The 23,577-nt window shown below is 40.2% G+C and overlaps 1 protein-coding gene across 1 annotated transcript in view; it reads left to right on the forward strand.

Moving 5' to 3' along the window:
* Window positions 1-23,577, forward strand: part of prkn (parkin RBR E3 ubiquitin protein ligase) — a 1,136,346-nt gene that overhangs the window by 4,036 nt on the left and 1,108,733 nt on the right. The window lies entirely within an intron of this gene.

Genomic DNA, 23,577 nt, shown 5'->3' on the forward strand with positions numbered 1-23,577 from the left:
AGTGGAGTAGAGACAGCAATAGAAAGACAAAAAAAGGACTGTGAGCCACTATTGTGGGATGGTGCACTGACTGTATTGTGTGAGCAGGTGCAGAAGGAATTAAAAGTGTGTGTTTTCAACATCTGGCTGTCTCAGTGTCTGTCTGTGTCCAGGCTTCTTTCACAACCTTAAGATTTTTTTTCTTGTCATAAAACAACATTACATTAAAAAACATATTCTGAGTTTCAGTGCTTTGAAATAAAAATATGACAGAGAAGAAAATTTTAGTGTAGAATTTGTTTAGTAAAATTAGAGAATCTGAACACTTTTGAAACATACTCTTTTGTATTTAGATGAGATTTTAGACTAATCAGTCCAAGAGAAAGCAGTAAAATTCAGTCATTCATCACACATTGAGTGGAATTCTATGCCAATACTCTTTCCCTTGTCTTTCTGATTGTATTGAAAAAAATACAAGCAACTGTTTTATACTGACCATCGGACCTTACTCCTTTTCTATGTTAACTAATGTTGTCTTATTTTAATTTCTTATTTTGTCTTTTATTTTTCTTTTCTTCATTATGTAAAGCACTTTGAGCTACTTTTTATATGAAAATGTGCTATATAAATAAATGTTGTTGTTGTTGCTTTTTCTTTGGGCACTAACTGACTGGAGACAAAGTCAATGACTGTATCTGAAAATGCAGCTCAAAAGCAGTGTAATTTCTTTGAATATTTACAAAGTGTGCCATTTGTAAGAGAAATCTGTAAATAGTGCTTTTTTCAATAACAAAATAATAAAGTGGAAATGCTGAAGGAAACTCTGGAGGCAGCTGATAGGTACCGGCAGGCCAAGCGGAATGTGGCTTTGGTGGTTGCTGAGGCAAAAACTCGGGCGTGAGAGGAGTTTAATAATAATAATAATAATTCATTACATTTATATAGCGCTTTTCTCAGTACTCAAAGCGCTATCCACACAGGGAGGAACCGGGAAGCGAACCCACAATCTTCCAGTGTCTCCTTACTGCAAAGCAGCAGCACTACCACTGCGCCACCTGTGAGTTTGGGGAGGCCATGGAGAACGACTTTCGGACGGCTTCGAGGAGATTCTGGTCCACTGTCCGGCGTCTCAGGAGGGGGAAGCAGTGGAGTGTCAACACTGTATATGGTGGGGATGGTGCACTGCTGACCTCGACTCAGGATGTTGTGGGTCGGTGGGGGGAGTACTTCGAAGACCTCCTCAATCCCACTAACATGCCTTCCAATGAGGAAGCAGAGCCTGGGGACTCGGAGGTGGGCTCCCCCATCTCTGGGACTGAGGTCACCGAGGTGGTCAAAACACTCCTTGGTGGCAGGGCCCCGGGGGTGGATGAGATACGCCCGGAGTTCCTCAAGGCTCTGGATGTTGTAGGGCTGTCTTGGTTGACACGTCTGTGCAACATCGCATGGACATCAGGGACAGTGCCTCTGGATTGGCAGACTGGGGTGGTGGTCCCCCTCTTTAAGATAAAGGGGACCGGAGGGTGTGTTCCAACTACAGAGGGATCACACTCCTCAGCCTCCCTGGAAAAGTCTATTCGGGGGTTCTGGAGAGGAGGGTCCGTTGGATAGTTGAGCCTCGGATTCAGGAGAAACAGTGTGGTTTTCGTCCTGGTTGTGGAACAGTGGACCAGCTCTCCACCCTTAGCAGAGTCCTGGAGGGTGCATGGGAGTTCGCCCAACCAGTCTACATGTGTTTTGTGGACTTGGAAAAGGTATTTGACCGTGTCCCTCGGGGAATCCTGTAGGGGGTACTCCGAGAGTATGGGGTACCGGACCCCCTGATAAGGGCTGTTCGGTCCCTGTACGATCGGTGCCAGAGCTTGGTCCGCATTGCTGGCAGTAAGTCGAAACCGTTTCCAGTGAGAGTTGGACTCCGCCAGGGCTGCCCATTGTCACCAATTCTGTTCATAACTTTGATGGACAGAATTTCTAGGCACAGCCAGGGCGTTGAGGGGGTCCGGTTTGGTGGACTCAGGATTGAGTCACTGCTTTTTGCAGATGATGTTGTAACGCCTTGGGATTCCCCTGGAAGAGCTAGAAGAAGTGGCCGGGGAGAGGAAAGTCTGGGCATCTCTGCTCAAGCTGCTGCCCCCACGACCCGACCTCAGATAAGCGGGAGACAATGGATGGATGGATGGACAAATAATAAAGGGGTTTTTACAGCTTAGTCGTAGATATTGATGTTTTTTTCCTGACATTCAATTCGCGGTATCGTTTGATTCAAAATTAAACAAGGCATAGATATACCTGTTGACTCAGGAAATGCTTAGCAGTACAGAGTTCTGCATCTGAGAAATATACAAAAACATTGATTAAATTGTGAATTACAGAAAGGACTGTTTTGAAATTGTTTTGCTGGTATAATAGAGAAGTAATCTATGTCAGTTTATAGTTTCAAATCCATCAATTTTGTACATCTACTTAAAAGAATTTTGCAGTGTCTGTTATTTCTGTGTGTTAAAATAGTTAACCATCCATCCAGTCATCCATTTTCTGAAAGCAGTTAGTACCATTATCACCTGTACAGAGTACAGTGAAATTCTTTTTCTTGCCTGAAGTTGTTGATTTACTGCCACTGACACTGTGTAACCCTGAGCAAGCCACTTGACCTGTCTGTCTTCTAATGGGGAAAAAGTAAAGAATGTAACCAATTGTGTCATAAATGTTGTAAGTCACTTTGGATAGAAGGTGTTGGCCACATAAATAAATGTAAATGTAAATGCATGTCCATCTATCATGCAACAAGTTGCCACTTTAAAGAGCCTAGTCCATTGCAGTCTGGTATCTTTCAGGGGGCCTGGCTATGTGGCACATAGCAAGAACATACTTGGGAGTTGTTTTCAGTTGAAAACAGATCTTACATATACTTTACTTTTTTGTTTCTATGGGAGTATTGCAGAAATAGCCCTTTAATGTCTGGTTTGCAGTGTCTATGCATACATAAATATTTTGTAATGCAAGTTTTATTAGGTACAAGGCAGGAATGTACCCTGGATAGGATACCAGTGATTCTCGGGTCAAACACACATACAGGGTGGGATATGACAGGAATCTGAGTATCTAGAAAAGAAACGTGTGGGTACAGGGAAAATGTACCTGTATCACTGGTGGTGTGAAACAGCTGCTTTAAAATCCATCTCTCAACAATTGTTTTAAATAAATACAATTTTGAAGCAGATACTCAAAGCTGTTGGTTATTTGTGCTTTTTGGGGTTTATTACCCTTTCTCACCAGTTACCAATAAACTTACCCCATATACAGTACTAGCTGTAGATAGATAGATAGATAGATAGATAGATAGATACTTTATTAATCCCAATGGGAAATTCACATTCTTCAGCAGCAGCATACTGATACAATAAATAATATTAAATTAAAGAATGATAATAATACAGGTGAAAAAAAACAGACAATAACTATGTATAATGTTAAATATTAACGTTTACCCCCCCTGGTGGAATTAAAGAGTCGCATAATTTGGGGGAGGAACGATCTCCTCAATCTGTCTGTGGAGCAGGACAGTGACAGCAGTCTGTCGCTGAAGCTGCTCTTCTGTCTGGAGATGACATTATTTAGTGGATGCAGTGGATTCTCCATAATTGATAGGAGCCTGCTGAGCGCCCTTCGCTCTGCCACAGATGTTAAACTGTCCAGCTCCATGCCAACAATAGAGCCTGCCTTCCTCACCAGTTTGTCCAGGCGTGAGGCGTCTTTCCTCTTAATGCTGCCTCCCCAGCACACCACTGCGTAGAAGAGGGCGCTCGCCACAACTGTTTGATAGAACATCTGCAGCATCTTATTGCAGATGTTGAAGGAAGCCAGCCTTCTAAGGAAGTATAACCGGCTTTGTCCTTTCTTGCACAGCGCATCAGTATTGGCAGTCCAGTCTAATTTATCATCCAGCTGCACTCCCAGATATTTATAGGTCTGCACCATCTGCACACAGTCACCTTTGATGATCACTGGGTCTATGAGGGGTCTGGGCCTCCTAAAATCCACCACCAGCTCCTTGGTTTTGCTGGTGTTCAGGTGTAGGTGGTTTGAGTCGGACCATTTAACAAAGTCATTGATTAGGTCCCTATACTCCTCCTCCAGCCCATTCCTGATACAGCCCACGATAGCAGTGTCATCAGCGAACTTTTGCACATGGCAGGACTCCGAGTTGTATTGGAAGTCCGATGTATATAGGCTGAACAGGACCGGAGAAAGTACAGTCCCTTGTGGCGCTCCTGTGTTGCTGACCACAATGTCAGACGTGCAGTTCCCAAGACGCACATACTGAGGTCTGTCTTTAAGATAGTCCACGATCCATGCCACTAGGTATGAATCTAATCCCATCTCTGTCAGCTTGTCCCTAAGGAGCAGAGGTTGGATTGTGTTGAAGGCGCTAGAGAAGTCTAGAAACATAATTCTTACAGCACCACTGCCTCTGTCCAAGTGAGAGAGGGATCAGTGTAGCATATAGATGATGGCATCTTCCGCTCCCACCTTCTCCTGATATGCAAACTGCAGAGGGTCAAGGGCGTGTTGAACCTGTGGCCTAAGGTGGTGAAGCAGCAGCCTCTCCATGGTCTTCATCACATGTGATGTCAGAGCAACAGGCCGAAAGTCATTCAGCTCACTAGGACGTGATACCTTTGGGACTGGGGTGATACAAGATGTTTTCCAAAGCCTCGGGACTCTCCCCTGTTCCAGGCTCAGGTTGAAGATGCGCTGTAGAGGACCCCCCAGCTCCGATGCACAGACCTTCAGCAGTCGTGGCGATACTCCATCTGGACCCACTGCTTTGCTGGCACGAAGTCTCCTCAGCTCTCTGCTCACTTGCGCTGTTGTTATTATGGGTGGGGATGTTTTTCCTATGCTGGTATCAGCAGAAGGATGTGTGGAGGGTGCAGTACTCCGAGGTGAGAGTGAGAGTGGGTTAGGGTGGTGAAACCTGTTAAAAAAGTTGTTCATTTGGTTTGCTCTCTTCACGTCTCTCTCAATGGTGGTACCCCGCTTCGAGCTGCAGCCAGTGATGATCTTCATCCCATCCCACACTTCCTTCATGCTGTTATTCTGCAACTTCTGCTCCAGCTTTCTCCTGTACTGCTCCTTCGCCGCCCTGAGTTGGACTCGGAGTTCCTTCTGCACGCGCTTGAGCTCATGCTGATCACCGTCTTTAAAAGCCCTTTTCTTCTGATTCAAAAGGCCCTTGATGTCACTTGTAATCCATGGCTTGTTGTTAGCATAGCAGCGTACTGTTCTTACTGGAACTACAATGTCCATACAGAAGTTGATGTAGTCAGTAGTGCAGTCAACAACTTCCTCAATGTTCTCATTATGAGATCCCTGCAGGATATCCCAGTCTGTAGTTCCAAAAAGTTCTCTCAGAGTATTCTCAGCCTCCGGGGTCCACTTCCTGAATGATCGTGTGGTTACAGGTAGGACTCTAACTTTTGGTTTATAGTGAGGCTGAAGCTGAACCAGGTTATGATCTCCTTTCCCAAGCGCAGGCAGCGGGGTGGCGCTGTATGCGTCTTTAACGTTTGCATACAGTAAATCAATAGTCTTATTTCCCCGGGTGTTACAGTCCACATACTGGGAGAATGCAGGCAATGTTTTGTCCAGCGTCACATGGTTAAAGTCTCCAGCGATTAGCACAAGCGCCTCAGGGTGCTGCGTTTGTAACTTAGCAACAGCGGAATGGATGATGTCACTCGCTGACTCCACGTCTGCCCGAGGAGGAATGTATACAATAACAACAATGACATGTCCAAACTCTCTGGGCAAATAGTAGGGACGTAAACTTACGGCCAACAGTTCGATATCCCTGCAGCAAGTGGAGATTTTGACGTTAACATGTCCAGAGTGACACCACCGTGTATTAACATAGAGAGCGAGTCCTCCTCCTTTGTGCTTACCACAGGTACTTGCATCTCTGTCCGCTCTAACTGTGCTAAACCCGGGTAGCTCCACGTTGGCATCTGGGATGGTGTTATTTAGCCACGTTTCGCAGAAACACAACAAACTGCATTCTCTGTAGGTCCTTACATTTTTCACCAGCGCAGTCAGTTCGTCGATCTTATTTGAGATTGAGTTTACATTCTCCAGAATCACAGAAGGCACCGAAGGCTTGAAACGCCACTTTCTCGCAAGCCGCTTCTTTTTTAGCTTAGTGCCGGCTCTGCTGCCACGATACCGCCTTCTTACCTCGTCGGGTAAATATGGAACCACACCGGCACTGGCATTTGTTCTCAGCGCCCGAAGTTGAGTACTTGAATAGGCGAGTCTCGGCGTGTAAAAATCCATGCCCACGTTGTAAAAGTAAGTGTGTCCAGGGAAGGAATCCACATAAAATAAAGTGGTAGGAGTGATCAATAAATAAAAATAGAAAAATAAAAGTAGAAAAGTACACATACATATACAGTCATACACGGAGCTGCTGAAAAGGCTGCCACTCACGGCGGCGCCGGATGCAAGAGTAGTATGAGGACTGTTGTCTGTACTGCTTTAATAGTTTTTTTTTCTGAGTTCAGCTAGATTGGCTGGCAGTTTTGAAGGGCCAGAGCTGAAGTTTTTAACAGCTTGATTATCTTGTAGATATCAGACATCTTCAGTTGCCTTTTACAATTTGCAAGAGGGATTGGCCTACCATAGATACGCTCAAAACAGGAAACACTTATTAGGAGAAATCTCCCGTTCCCAAAAGTGGTTTACTGCTGGAATGTCATACTTGTTTAGCTTTCAGTGAACACCACATTTGCTACTAATCTATGATGAATTATGAACCCTAGATTTCTCATTGCCAAGAATGCTGGCTTGAAGAAAACATTATTTGAATAACTTACAAAAAAAATAAATCCTTATTTTACAGTTGTAAGATTTGTTTACACCTTCTGCCACCATTTCCTTGTATGGCTACTGTAATTTGTAACAATATTTTGTAACTAGCTTTCCCCAGCGGCTCCCCCTGCGTTGTAGTGAAGGGCCCCGTCCGGCTCCCTTCTCCTGATGTTCTGCTTCCCCCTCCTCTTGGCCCGTAGCCTCTGTCTCGGATTAGCACGAATATATTGCTCCTGCAAGTGAACTATGATTCTTAGCATAATGAGAGAAATCGCAAAATCAGTCGGAATGTTCAAGCAAATTATAGGAAAAAAAAACGATTTAAATCCGTTAAGTTGTTCTCTCATTCACTAGCTAAGCGGAGGTAAGGAACGCCCCGAGGCTGGCGCGTGAGTGAGGAGGGCCCCGCCCCCTCAACCTTGGCCCGCTGCGTGTCTCTCGGATTCGCAAAAATAACTCGATACCACAAGCGAACTATGATGCTTAGCGCGATGAGAGAAGTCACAAAATCAACCCGAATGTTCAAGCAAATTAAAAAAAAACCCAATCTAAATCTGTTAAGTAGTTCTCTCGTGAAAAGTGGACAGACATACAGACAGCAGATAGATGTTGGATTTTATATATACAGAGATGAAAGTTTGAGCTGCTACAGTATTATGTTCATCCATTCATTTTCTAAACCCACTTTTCATTACAGGGAAACAGGTATTTTAATTAGCAGATGTCTTTATCGAGATGTAATTAACAGGCCAACTCCAGACCAGGGCCAGACAGCCTGAAGCTGCTGAATGAGCTGCAATTATTTTTTAATTTACTTTCTATCTTTGGCAAGGATTGTTCACCAAATACTAGCCAATTCCCAAACATGATATGTGCTATCATCACTTTTTGATTTTGCTTCTCCTCATAAGATGTTTTTCTGGCTATATTGTCAAAATCAGATGTATCATACTTAATTTTGAGGTTATTTACATGGAAAAAGATCATCTTTTGTTAAAAGATGATCTTGTTTTATTGGTTGCTACACTGTAGATAAAAATTATGCTGCTCTTTTGGGTTGTCTTAAATGAAATGCAGGTCAAAAGATAATTGTAAAAGTGATTTCACAACTGTGATACTGTGCTTTTTATTCACTATACAGTAATCTGTTGAAACGTTGCTACATCAAATTAACATTTTTTTCTCTATCTTGCAATATTTTTTAACTTTTATACAGGCTGGCATTAATTAGGCAGTTTCCTAATATTTAATGATTATCACTTTTTTAAGCTCACAAAAACCTTGGTCAAATCAAGATATAATTTTATAGAAGATACAGTGACTATGATATGAAGGTGGTGAATCCAAAAAATGTTTACACTTTTGAAAATTCTGCGGTATCAAGAAGAACTGGTTTTAGAAGACAATGCTATTTTAAATAAACTAGTTTACATAGGCAATATGTTGAAATGTATTTGCCTGCAGTCAGTGCTGCATGTCAGTTATCGTTTGTTTGTAATTATTTTTCAGAACGGTTTAATTTTGAGGTATGCGTGAAGCCACTGAGTCACTTCTTAAACAGTGGAAGAGCAGAAGTACCCTAAGTTCTTGTCTATAAGCCGGACTCATGTATTAGCCGGAGACCAAAAATCATACGAATTTTTAAAATAAAATCGTATCATAGATAAGCCGGACTCATGGATAAGCCGAACGTACTATAACCTATAACTAATAGAAGGGAGGGAGGTCAGTGGTCTCACTCGCGCCCATTTAATTTCTTTAAGGGGGGAGAGAGTGTGAGATATTGCCGTCTCTCTCACTCCCCGCATGGCGCGGTTGGAGCGGCCGGAGCGTGTTCTTTCTGCTCTGGGCGTCGCCGAGTCAACACGAGCGCGTAGCGGTCATTTAAATTGTGATTTTATATGTAAGCATATTTAAATATATATCGCGGATTTCTGCGGACAATGGGTCTTTTAATTTCTGGTACATGCTTCCTCAGTTGGTTTGCCCAGTTGATTTCATACAAGGGACGCTATTGGCAGATGGCTGAGAAGCTACCCGGCTTACTGTTCTCTCTCTCTCTTGCGCTGACTATCTGTGATCCTGACGTATGGGGATTGAGCAGGGGGGCTGTTTGCACACCTAGACGATACGGACGCTCGTCTAAAAATGCTGAAAGATTATCTTCACGTTGCTATCTTTTGTAAAGCTGATTCCTGAAAAGACATGCTGCACAGTGCTTCGCATACTTAAAAGCTCGAAGGGCACGTATTGATTTTTGACTGAAAAACAAACTCTCCCTCTCTCTCTCTTTGTCTGCTCCTGACGGAGGGGGTGTGAGCTGCCGCCTTCAACAGCTTTGTGCCGCGGTGCTTCGCATACTTAAAAGCCAAACAGACATATTGATCTGTTTGCTTCACTCCTTTGAAGAGGAAGATATGTTTGCATTCTTTTAATTGTGAGACGGAACTGTCATCTCTGTCTTGTCATGGAGCACAGTTTAAACTTTTGAAAAAGAGACAAATGTTTGTTTGCAGTGTTTGAATAACGTTCCTGTCTCTCTACAACCTCCTGTGTTTCTGCGCAAATCTGTGACCCAAGCATGACAATATAAAAATAACCATATAAACATATGGTTTCTACTTCGCGGATATTCTTATTTCGCGGGTGGTTCTGGAACGCAACCCCCGCGATGGATGTATAAGCCGGACTTATGTATAAGCCGATATTCTATTTTTTCATTTTCACAACTTTTTTCCTTAGATAAGCCGCGGCTTATTGACAAGAACTTAGGGTACTTTCTGAAAATCTTACAAAACCTCATCATATATTCTATCTCTTCCACAGATGCTATAGATGGTTTGCTTCATTTGTAGTTTTTAACTGTGAGCATTCTGTCTTGTTGTTTGTGCAACTTGTTCTATGGGCCTAGATATGTAATTTAAAAGTTTTTTTGTCTTGCTTTAAACTCTGTGAGAATATAATACTTTCCCAACATTCTTGATACCATCATTATTTCTTTTACTTTGTTGTTTAGATTATTGGGAATGATTATGCAGTACTTTGTCTTCAATTTTTTTCCATCTGCATGAGACCAATTGTAGCAGAGCCTTTCACACTGAAATTAGAATCTGATTCACTAATATTACAAATATTCACAAATATTACAATATTACAGAAGCACAAATAAGGGTATTCTAGAAAAAGTATTTAACACCATTCTTTCATGGAGTAAGCCTCCTACATGGACTGTGCCAGATATTAATTTTCAAAGATTATGATGGATTTGTTTTTATTATCAGCTTTTTTCAATAAACAGTATGTGATTACACACTGATTTATAGTATTAACCTGCACAAAGAAAGACAAAATTTTGTTCAGCCACCTGTCAAGCTAATCATCTTGAATCCTGTAACAAGGATAGGGCCAACATTGCTGATCTTGTCTCTCTTTTTATTACCATTGACTGCTGGAGAGGCCAGATAAACCGTGTGCTTTTCATCATTGGTATAGTATTGTACTGTGGGGTTTTCAGGACAAGTGTGTACAATAATAGCGTCCTTGTGATCAATAAAGACCTGCGTAAAATTTAATTTTTATCACAGATAAAGAAAGCAAAGTCTGAGCCATCTTAAGTAGTCATGCTGTGCATGTTCAATAAAACACATGCATGTTCTACAATTTTTCATGGCTGACTTTAACTCTGTGGTTTGTTAGATGGGTATTGAGGAAATATTAAACATAGATTTGTATTAGGGATATATTATTATAATGGATAAAAAACACTATATCTATAGCTGTCAGTGTTTGACAAAGTGTTATGTTAAATGAACACGGGGCCAATTTTACAGTTGAGTTTATAATACTGGCACTGGTAATCTACTGATTTCTGGTTTGTCAGATGGCCAAACACATAACTGGTATGATTATGTGTGGTAACAGAAATAAATTTATTACATCAATAAATTATTACCTTTTTTAAAATAAGCATAAAGATATCTTATCAACATACAGTATATATAGTACTACTGTGTGCAGTAGTAAGACATTTGTATTTTAAAATTATATTGTAGCAGTCATCAACACCGTCATTGTGGAGTATAGGAGCTTTTGCATTTCTGCCAAGGATTATAGCATTAAAAATTAAAGTTAGGATTAATTGGTAATTCTAAACTGGCTTAGTGTGAGTATGTCATGCAGTGGTTTAGCATCCTGTCCAAAGATAATTCCTATGACCATTTCTTTCAGGTTAAGACGTGGATTCTTGCTGCCTTATAATTGAAAATGCAAATATGGAAATTGAATGCACATTGTGTAGGACTGGGTAATAAAAATGAGATGTTAAAGAAAGGATATTATACCACACCATGCATCTACAAAATGTAATAGAAGTTGAAAATCGATGCCATGCTGAAATAGATAAATACAGGTGAAAATAGAAAGTTTATCTATTGAGCCTCAATGTGTGCTTGATGTAGAGTAAACAGAAAGGATTTACAGTTAAAAGGCACATGAGCAAAGGAAGTTAGAGAGGATGCAGTGTCTTGGAAGGCAAAACGGGTGTGAAAGTTACATATGTATCAAAGATACAATAAACAGTAAGGTTAAAATGCTTGTCTTTACTTGGGACTGAGGACGTTTGTGAGTCAAGCTTAAAAAAGTTAAGTTTTTGTTTTCCTTGGATTGAGATCTTTTAATCCTTTGTGATGGAAGGTGTACAATTGGGATTATAATGAAGAGAAAGCAAGTGTGCTGCAATGGACTATCTCTCTCATGTTTCTTGCATCAATCTTTTCTTTCACTTGAACTGCTGGAGTCTCTATGGAAGAAACACTGTAAATAAAGTTATTTGAAATGCAGCAAGTTCACCATGAGATACTAAAATGTCCAGAACCAGATATCACCAGTATCGTTAGAGGCATAGTTCTGTGTGATGTAGTGACTCCTACTACCCAAGTATTTTCAGTGTGATGAGAACTGTGCAACAGTTCATGAAATAATCCAGATACAAACTGATGAAAGTGATTTATGATAGAGTCTTTAAATTATTTTGTGAATGATGAAATTGATGGTGTCAGTTACCTCTTTCATTCATAGATAAAATCAGTATTACTGGGTTAACTATTCCAGGAAAGTATTAGGGTTTGCATGCTCAAATATATAAGGTTAACACATTAAAGTCCCTTTTAGATGGGCCAGTACCATTTACAATGCATGCAAATAGGTTTCAATTTGATTATAACCTGAAAACCTTGTCTTACTTTTTCCAGTGCATTTGTAATTTGTCATCTTTTACAGTTTTTAGAATTTGTCTTCTGATTGACAATATAAGCCAAAACACAGTGGCTACTTTATTTCAAGGTCCATTCAGAATTTTCTAATAGCTAGCTTTGCAAAGCAAATACAATGCTACAGCTTGTGGAAATGAACACCATTAGCTTGCCTGTGTTAGTGACACTGTATTTAAAATACAGCTTTTGTTAACTTTTTATTATAAACGTTATTTCATAAATTGATTGAGGATGAAGGAATTACAGAAGGTCATGCGGATGTTCTTTGAAACTGCCAGGATACTGACCCTACACTTTTGTTCATACATTACCTCAACCCTGTAATTTAAACAGTCTTCATGTGTGATAAGGACAAGTGATGGTGAAAGGTCCTTGCAGTAGTGCATTATACTTGTAAATGTGGGGTGAAGTGAATTCTGCAACAGAGGGGGTTGAAGTCTGTGTGGATGTGAGATATGTCCCACGTTTTTTAGGATGTATGCATAATGGAAGCCCTGACTGAGGTGCTTGCAAGAAATCAATTTATTTTTCCTTTGCTAATTTTTATCTGGAGGTTGTGTTCTAGAATGTTTTTAGTAATAAATGAAGAGGTTATAATATAGTCTTATCACATTCAGTAAATTTAAAATTCAAACAATGTAGACTCAATGCAAATGCATTGACTATATACTAATTTTAGTGTATGATTTTTAAGCACTTGACATAATACTGGTAAACAGAGTGACAGAAATATTCTTTTTTAACACACATATTTATCAAGGTCAACTACTTTGACATAACACAACATAACATTCTAAACATTAACAGTACATTTAAAAAATATATATTCTTTTTCTCGCCTTCATGATCTATAGTATATGTTTTATAGTATAGTTTTTCAATTATCTCTTGCTTTCATTTATTAAAAAGAATGCAATTTTTAAGTATTTATTTGTTGTGTGCTGTGTCATTGAGTATGTACTGCATTATGAAAGCAATTTGGGTTTTCCTTTGTTTCTGCAATAATTGCAAGCTTTCTCTAATGTTTGGTAACACTAGAAATACATTCATACATATTAAACAAGATTGTTGTTCAGTGATTATTAATGTTGTTAATCATTTTTGTGACTACTGATGTCAATTTCCTATTCTTGTTGATTCACTGTGTTTATTTCTTAGCTAAATGAACTCAATCAAAAGTAAATATTCTGCAGCTGATTAATAAGTAGGATTGATTAAGCAAAGTAGATCCCATCCTAATCAGTTTTACTCTCTATGATTTAGAGTTACTGTAATCAGAATAAAGAGGATAACATCAAAATCTGAGTCTTGAAATGATTTTGCAGCTTTCATCAAAAACATGATGGTTGCTTCAGTATAACAAACAGTAAATATATTTAATATTTAACAAGAACCCTTCTCCATTATTAAAGTACAACTCTCATTACTGGCTTCTGTCTGATTGTTTTGCAAGTTCTGAGAAAGCTAACAAAGCTTGATTGCAGAAATAATTTGCGATTCATTATTTTGTTCCTTATAATTAACTCATGTGAAAGCCATTCATTTCAAAAATCACTAGTTAAAACAGTGTTTCAGTTGCTGCTTTCATCTGCTTTTGTTTGGTTGGTATTTTAGGGCAGAGTTATTTGAACTTCTTGAAATTGCTCTTTTTTAAATAATAAAAAGGTGCCTTTTCTGTCATTGCTTCTCAGTATACTGGGGCTCTTATTCCGTTTTTGGTTGGATTGTCTTTACTGTGGACCTTGGAAGTTATGTTTTTCATCAAATAAGTATCCAGTTGTGGGAGTGGATGTGGGTTGATTAGTATCTGCACTAATGTGAATAGTTTCTTACGCAGTTTCACATCAAATTGGAATATATCTGAATTCTTGTTGTGGAAAAAATGACAGTGTAGAATGCTTTTGTATAGGAGGAACTTTCTCAGTTACCATGCAAGCTTTTTTAAAAGCAAAAATGATACAGTCAACATATTTTCATGTCTGATATAAATAAAGTTATCGAATATGCAGTTTGGTAGGCAATGGAATAACACTTTAGAATCGGGACAGCTGAGCATGCTTTCATTCTCTGGAGTACACATTTCTCTTGGCTCTTGGACACTAGTAAATCTTGGGGGCTGAACATTTAAAAAGGATAAGGGTTATATTCTGATTGAGTTTCTTAGGAGAGTTATTACCTTTGTGATGTTCCCTTGGAAAGGATATTTATAAGCGTCTTGTCATGAAGTGTTTGAGAAAATCCTGTCATGAAGAATTGTATAGGAAGCTTCCAGGGAGTCTTTTCATTAGACAGATGAGAGTCCAAAACTCTTAGAGGCCGTTTTATTTGCTGACTGCTACAAAAGATTTTTCCAAAGATCATTGCATGAATATTTCTAGAGTGGTTTAGGAGTCACCAACAACAATTTGTTTTCTACAAGGAAATGAGTCAATAAAGTGTTTGTTTGTTCTAGAAAGTTGCTGTTACCAGTGTTCCCAGAAGGAGGTATTACATCTCGCAGGGGACTCTGGATATCATTGAGAGGAGTCGCAGGGTATGGCTTGATGGCAACTCCTGTCTGTACAGGGAACTGAGAAGGATGGCTGTGAGGGCTCTGAGGGGAGAAAAGAAGGCATTCGTTAGAGGAATCTGTGAGCAAGTGACACACCATCTATGGTCTAGTGCAGTGTTTCCCAACCTTTTTTGAGCCACGGCACATATTTTACATTAGAAAAATCCCATGGCGCACCACCAAACAAAAATGTCACAAAAAGTATATGTAATGAAATACTGTATAATGATCTTCTAGTTTCAATTTACTCACAATTTAAAAGTTTAGTTGAACTTTATGCTGATATACACGCAGGAATTGAAGAAAGACACACACGAAGATCTTCTTCAACAGCTCTGAGTCTCTCTCTTTTTTTAGTTTTTATAGCAGTCATGCTTGAAAAGCCAAGCTCACATGGGTAGGTTGTGGAAAATGGGAGCAGGGCTGAAATAGCTCTGCTTGCCAGAATGGGGAACTCCTTGGCAGCAGTCAGCCAAAAACTGTCCAAAGGTAGATCAGCAAAGCTCAGCTTTAAACCACGATTTTCTCTCAGTACAGTAAGTTTCTCCTGCAAAGTCATGTCCTTTCCAACTGCGATTGAGCTGTATGGGTTCCTAACCCAGTCAAGGCAATCAGTGAAAACTGAAGGGAAATAAAATGACAACATCTGTTCAAGAGTTTTCAAATGCTTGCCTATTATCTCACACAGTGCAGGAATGTTGATACCTTGCCATTTCTGGGTGTGTGGGAACATGTCAAGGTTGGAACTTTTCACATGTTGTTGCCAGAGCTGCACCATTGAATGAAATCCATTTATTTTATCTGCACTTGTGAGCAGGTTTTCGTTTTCGGTCTTGCATCCGTGTGTTCAGGTCATTGAAATGTTGAAATATGTCTGCCAGATATGCCCGTCTTGAACACCACTCATCACTTGAAAGCAACTTAGCGTCATCACACCTCTCATTTGTCAAAAACACTTTTAGTTCCTCCCGCAGCTCATACACATGGGCTAAAACTTTGCCACGGGACAACCACCGGAGCAGTAGCACTTTATGCTCCGCTCCCATTTCCTCACACAATGATGCAAATACTACGGTGGGATGGCGCCCTGCCTGGGGTTTGTTTCCTGTCTTGCGCCCTGTGTTGGCTGGGATTGGCTCCAGCAGACCTCCAAGACCCTGTAGTTATAGCGGGTTGGATAATGGATGGATGATGCAAATATGTGACTTTTTACAGGTCTTGTCTTCACAAAGTTTACAATGCGCACAACATCATCCGGGCGGCACGGTGGCGCAGTGGTAGCGCTGCTGCCTCGCAGTTAGGAGACCCAGGTTCACTTCCCGGGTCCACCCTGCGTGGAGTTTGCATGTTCTCCCCGTGTCTGCGTGGGTTTCCTCTGGGCGCTCCGGTTTCCTCCCACAGTCCAAAGACATGCAGGTTAGGTGGACTGGTGATTCTAAATTGGCCCTAGTGTGTGCTTGGTGTGTTTGTGTGTGTCCTGCGGTGGGTTGGCACCCTGCCTGGGATTGGTTCCTGCTTTTTGCCCTGTGTTGGCTGGGATTGGCTCCAGCAGAACCCCGTGACCCTCTGTTCGGATTCAGTGGGTTGGAAAATGGATGGATGGACAACATCATCCAATACAGGAGCTAGGTCTGCTGGTAATGTCTTTGCAACGAGTGCCTCACGGTGCAGAAAACAATGCGTCCCAATAACATCTGGATGTTGCTATTTCACTCTGCTTACAAATCCTTTGGTTCGCCCAAATATGGCAGCTGCTCCATCAGTGCAAACACTTATGCAGTTTTCCCACTTATGTCCTCCTTGTTCAAGGTACTTTGATACAACTCGAAAAATTTCCTCTCCTGTTGTTCTTTCTGGCAATTCCTTGCAAAACAGGAAGTTTTCTCTGATGGTGTCTCTGTCTACAAAGTGCACATTTTCCAAAAGTTGTGCATGTACACTGATATCCGTAGATTCATCGAGTTGCAATGCACATTTTCCACTGACGTGCAATTTTTCCAAAATGATCCCGTCAATGTCTGCAGACATGTCATCAATATGTGTGGCAGTTGTATTATTTGAGAGAGGGACTTGAGCTATTTCTTTAAGAGCGCCAGGGCTAAGCATCTCATTTACAATGATTTTGCAGGCAGGTAGTATTAATGTCTTTGCCACCGTGTGTAGCAGTTTTGATTTGGCGATGAGTTCAGCAACTTGGTAGCTAGTTTTGAGAGCTCTCTCGTTCGTCTTTGTGGTTTTCCTCACTAAAGCTGCCTGTTTCTTAGTCTGTTCACGAAGTTGAATAACATAGTCTGTGTTCTTGATTTGAAGTGATGGGTGTTTTGTTTGGAAATGGTGTTTAAGTTTGCTAGGAACCATGGCACTGTTGGACAGCTTTTCCCCACATACCAAGTACAACGGAATTGGCTCGATTGGTTCCCTGGTAAAAGTAAATCCAAAGGAAAGATAACTTTCATTGTATTGTCTTGAGCTCACCTTATTTGCTTTCTTCTGACCACTACTCATACTAGGGCCTCAATCTGGGTCACAATTTTCTCCAGAACCCAGTTCGGATTGTGTACTTTTTCTTTTCAGATATTTATCCATTGCTATCACTGCTGTCACAGCTGAAGCATCACTAATTCTTTTGTTTGAATGGCAACATGTAGATACACAGATTAATTAGCCATCTGCTGCCACCTAGTGGAATAGTATTTCATTATTCTGCCTGTCACTGTCGCATAGACTAATGAAGACAAATTATTTGCAGTAAAAAAATAATAATTTTCAGACCAATTAAGTGAAATTGGATAATTTCCAATTATAATTTTCACATAGACGAACGAAGACAAATTATTTGCAGTAAATAAATAATAATTTTCAGACCAATTAAGTGAAATTGGATAATTTTCCACGGTACACGTGATGATCTCTCACGGCACACTAATGTGCTGTGGCACAGTGGTTGGGAATCACTGGTGTAGTGATAAATATCCTGCATACAGAGGAATCAAAGCATTACACACAACCGAATTTGTTCCAGGGAGAGTCGCAGTCAGGGCGGCTGATGGCACGGTCCTCATGTATGACACTGCAATTGTGACCTGCAGGGCTGGCTACTTTGAGCAGCTGTTTAAAGCTGATCCTCTGGCTAGGATATTGGATATCTCTGGGTCCATGGTTCTTGAGGCCACAAAATAAGGAAACCATGCCTACAGTTGTTGTTGTTTTAGAAAGTGAAAGAGACTGTGCTGAGCAATGACTCAGACCTATAAAGGTATTTCTTGCTAACTGACCTTCTGTATATGCAGTATTTCCAGTGATGGTTAATAATTGTAAGTAGTATATTGACCTTTTGCTTTCTTTTAGGGTTCCAAAGTGACTTGCATATACTCTGTGTCATTTGCAGATTCTCTCAATCCAATTCAGGGTTGCAGGCTAGAACCTTTCCTGGCAGCATTAGTTATAAGACAGGACACAACCTTGAACAGGGCACCAGTTTGTGTATGTGTATATTGTAAACTGTACATATTATTGACTTTTTAAAAGCATTTTTAATGACTGAAGATGGTTTTAACAATTTTGGAAGTACTGCTTAATTTATGTAAGTAATATCCACAAGTCTGTTCATTTTTTACAAGCCATATCCCCTTGTTTTCCAACAATACGCCATTTAGCAGCTTGACTTATAAGACAGTGAAAATGAGTAAAGGGTGAGTGTTATACCTGTTTAAATAATACTATTTTTTTTTTTTTTTTGCAAATGAGTTAATTAATATAACCTAGCCACAGGCACAAACCAGTGTGTTTCTTCATGCTGGTCCCAATCCCAGATAAATGAGGAGTGTTACGTCAGGAACGGCATCTGGTGTAAAATTTTGCCAGATCAGTGTGCGGAAAACAATACAGATTTCCATACCAACTGGTTGAGGCCCAGGTTCACAACGGCCACCACCAGTAATGTTAGTCAACATCGTGCTGGCAGAAATTGGGCAACTGTTGGCTGAAGATGGAGAAGAAGAGGGGTAAGGCATGTCCAGTGACAGGAGGAGAGGAAGAAGGTTAAGAGAGTGGAAATGAGGGTAGGAACTTGGAATGTTGGCAGTAAGTCTGGAAAGGGGAGAGAGTTAGCTGATGTGATGGAGAGAAGGAAGTAAATTGTATGTGCAACAGACTAAATGGAAGGGGAAGTAAGGCCAGGTGGATTGGAGGTGGGTTTAAATTGTTCTATCATGATGTGGATGGGAGGAATAATGGGCTAATGGTTATCGTGAAGGAACAGTATGTCAAGAATATTTTAGAAGTGAAAAGGGTGTCAGAGTGATGATTATGAAACTGGAAATTGAAGGTATGTTGATGAATGTTGTTAGTGCATATGTCCCGCAAAGTTGGGTGTGCAATGGATGAAAAAGAAGATTTCTGGAGTGAGTTGGATGAAATGGTGGAGAGTGTACCCAAGGGAGAGAGAGTGGTGCTTGGTGCAGATTTCAGTAAACATGTTGGTGAAGTTAACAGAGGAGATGAGGAGGTGATGGGTAGGTATGGTGTCAAGGACAGGAATGCAGAAGGTCAGATGGTAGTGGATTTTGCAAAAAGGGTCGGCATGGTTGTGGTGAATACGTATATTACGTAGGGAGGAACATAGGGTGATGTACAAGATTGGAGGTAGATGGACACAGGGAGTAGAGGTGTCGAAGGCGGAATGAGTTTAAGTACTTGGGACCAACAGTACAGAGTAACGGGGAGTGTGGAAGAGAGGCAAAGAAGTGCTGGCAGGGTGGAGTGGGTGAAGAAGAGTGTCAGGAATGATTTGTGACAGATGGGTATCACCAAGAGTGAAAGGGAAGTTCTACATGACAGTAGTGAACCAGCTATGTTATATGGGTTGGAGTTGGTGGCACTGGCCAAAAAACAGGAGACAGGGCTGGAGGTGGCAGAGTTAAAGATGTTAGGATTTGTAACAAGTGTGTCGAGAATGGACAGGATTAGAAATTAGTACATTAGAGGGTCAGCAAAGGTTGAACGGTTTGGAGACTAAGTCAGAGAGGTGAGATTGCGTTGGTTTGGACATGTGCAGAGGGAGAGAGGCTGGATATATTGGGAAAAGGATGCTAAGGATAGAACTGCCAGGTAACAGGAAAAGAGGAAGGCCAAAGAGGAGGTTTATGGATGAGATGAGAGAAGACATGGAAGTGGTGGGTGTAACAGAGCAAGATGCAGAGGACAGGAGGATATGGAAAATAATGATTTGCTATGGCGACCCCTAACAGGAGCAGCTGAAAGAAGAAGAAGAAGTGTTAATTACCATAAATTACTGTTTTGTGGTTGGACAGATGGGGTGCATAATAATTTAATTAGTCTCCAAGATAGCTGTGGTTTTCAGGTTGTTTGTGCCAGTTGATAAAGAGCTTTGGATTATTTCAGAAAGCTGGCAAAACTTTTAGTGTGCGTATGTGTGTGTGTATGAGTATCCACTTGAAATTGAGCTTCATTCCTTCTGGGTTTGATTCCCATTTTGTACATCCCATGACACCAATCATGGGAAGAGCTGGCCCAAAAAATGGACATACGTTTTATATATTAAAAAGTGTATTTTAAAAATAATTACCTTATTTATTACAGTAACTGGTCATTTTCCAATAGTATTCCACTACTCCAAACTTATTTGATCTGAGTGAAGGAGGTCTATTTAGTTTTTATCCCCAACCTAGGAATATCTTCCAGGGCTGAGCTTGGTGCTGTTAAACCTCTGGCCCACAAGCCCTAGAGACTGTTAGGATCCCTGCAACCTCACTGACCCTTCCATCCCACAAAGACAGAGCCACACTACAGGAGCCAGAATAACATAAGCAACTGCAACCTGTTGATGCCCTAGGGAACAAACAACCCCCTACCAGTGTCTTATTAATATAGCACCAGCAGTAGTCAATATTTCCACTAAACCTTCAAATGATGATTGGCCTCCTGGCCACGATACTGGCCAGAATACCATGATTCTGGTCTTGACTATTTTTAGATGTACAGTAGTTAAAAATGATCTGTTTTGGTAGGTAAGCTTTCCCTCATTGAAGGTTATTTAGTGGTGTGCTGTGAAGTCATACTTATCCTCCGGTGGTTACCACTAGATGTGGAGCATTGCTTCTAGTTGAACTTTTGCATTAAAGACAAAACAAATGTATATATTTTTATTTATACTGTCCTCAATTATTTACTGGGAATACAAGTTACTGCTTTTCTATCTTTTCTTATAAAAATTACTGATTGTTTATTTTTTATGTCTAATACAATATACTGTAATTTTGTATGGTATATTTTAAGCAATATTTATAAAGAATACATATTATGTGGTGTTGTGCTTTTATCTGGAATAAAAATAGGACAGAATTGTTTAACTAAAAAAGAGACAATATTTCTGAAAGCTGCATGATTAAATTACAAAAGTAAATGTTGCAATACAAGATTTTTTATTAAATTAACCTAATTCAATTGAAACTCAAATCTCATTGACTCAAGTAGGAAAAGCCAGTAGAAATTCTTAAAGGCTTTGTCTGAGTAATAAGGTTAATGAAAAATACACTGTAGTATATCAGCAAAAATGATGACTCCCTAGTAGAAAGGTTTCCTTGTGTATAGTGATAAAAATGACCTTTTCAGTTTAACTTTTTAAGGAAATAATTAAATAAAAAGAGTTTATATAAAGTCAACATATGCTTTCTAGTGTTCTTTATTGTTTTTTCTCCCATGCTACAGTTTATTCTGTAATTTAATTAAAACGTTTGTTGAAATGGATAATTTCTGAACAACAGCATACCTTAAATAAAAATTGTTAGAATATTTTAAAATTAAATTAATCAGCTGCATGACTGTAAATGAAAAAAAAAAACAACAACTTTTTAATGCTGTTAATGTTGACTTATATATTGGATGTATAATGTAAATGATTTGTGTGTTTTACCCTTGGCTTAAATTTTGAGGAGGGAGGTCAACCTCCCCCAAGTGTAGGGATTTATGTGCCTCATTAATCTTTTGAACTATGTTTTCTGGAGATATGTGCTCTTGATAACATTAGCCAGGACTAATTGTTCTAAGAGGAGGAGCCAGGCAAAGAACAATCCAGAATTATGGATGTGGATGTGGAATAATTTTTCTGGTGTGGAAGGGGGTTGAACTTCTGTTGGAGTTTGAAGAATACTGATTAGATATAGTCAGGCTTACCTGTACCAACAGCATTGGTTCTGGAGTTAGATTTCTTGATCAAGGGCAGTTTCTCTACTGCTTTATGGTACAACAATAGGATAAAACCCTACTGGGTGTCTGGATACCTACAAGCATTCACTTGGGTGCAATATGGTTGAATTTGCTCTGGTAGGCAACAGAGTTGCCTCAGTGTAACTTTGAGTTGTAGAGAGGTCAGTTTTGACATGTTTGTGTTTATGCACTGAACAATATTACTGTATACAGGTAAGTATTCATTATTTTTAGAGATGTTATATTGCTTAAAGAATATCATTTGTTACCTGTAGTTTACTGGGACACTTTACATACCATATAAAGCTTTATATCTAGCAGAGAATAACTGGGGGAATGGGTTGTCTGATGTGAACCCAAGAGGTGAATTCTTAACTCTATTTCTGTGGTACTCACGGATTATCTGTGCTAGTTATGAATTAAGTTCAAACACAAGGTAGTTAAGAAGTGCACCTGGCACCAGAGCACTTTTAATAATTCCTAAACCCAGTGAATATGCTCTCCTCAATGGTGGCAGTGCCAGAAACACTGGTTGGGGTTGGGTCCATCTTTGTAGTTGAGGTTACTATGCAAGGCTGTTTGAGTGGATGAGGTACGACAGGAAATGCTGAAAGTACTAGCTATTGTGGGGGTGTTTTGACTAATATGTCTCATCACTATTAAATGGAAAAAGGTGACAGTGCTTTGGAGTTTCAGACTGGAGTAATGGTCCCCATTTTTAAAAACAGAAACCAGAGGATCTATTCTAGTTACTGAGAGATCACACATCTTAGTCTCCCTGGAAAGTCCAATGCTGGGGTGTTGGAATGGATACGTTGATCAATAGTTGTACTTCTGACTTAGAAGGAGCAATGTAGATTCCATATTGGCATGCAACAGTGGATTGTTTCGCCTTTGACAGATGCATGAGAGGTCATGGGAGTTTACCAGTCTTGCCTACATAAACTCTGTGTACATGAGAAAGTTGTGATCATTCACTTCATGGTGCCTTAAGTCCTCTTGGCCTAATCAGACTGTGATCTCTGGTGCACAATGGAACAGCTTGGTATGATTCAGTTGGAATAGGAATTAACCAGTAAGCCCGTGATTCTCGAAAGAATCACAAATCCAAGAATGGCAATCACTTTCTGTTCCCAAACACATTTGTACTAAAGCGGTTTCTTTGTGTGGGCGCCTTCGTTCATTGTGTTTATCCATATGGGCTCGTTTAATGACGTCCTTGCTTGTGGTGTTTCTGAAGCGCGTTGTAGGAGCCTCTGTGTATTGTTTTAATCCATGCGGTCTCGTCTTTGTTGTTCTGTGGCTGTGTTGTTAGGTAGAAGTCGTGTACTATTACTTTTAATATTGAATAACCGTTATGTGATTGCAATATGCCACACTGACTGCTGTTACAGTGGATTAGAGCAAGTTTAGTTTACAGGTTGTGTTGTTTGGGCGCCACCTACTGAATCTGGGAAGCCGCTGGGTTTGACTCTGGGGCGCCTCGGTGATCAAAAAAATGAAATGAGTGTTTAAGAAAAGCACACAGAGACATAAAGCATCAAGTACTATCTTTGCATAAACCCTCGGCTTTTGTATTGGCTTCTTTTTCAACCTCATGTAGCATTTTTATAGAGTTAGCTAATGGGTGATTGTTTATGACTTCAGCTATGTTTCTCATTATCAGCTCTGTGCATTTCTTGT

Source organism: Erpetoichthys calabaricus, chromosome 15, assembly GCF_900747795.2.
Source record: "Erpetoichthys calabaricus chromosome 15, fErpCal1.3, whole genome shotgun sequence".
In the NCBI taxonomy this organism is placed as follows: Eukaryota; Metazoa; Chordata; class Cladistia; order Polypteriformes; family Polypteridae; genus Erpetoichthys; species Erpetoichthys calabaricus.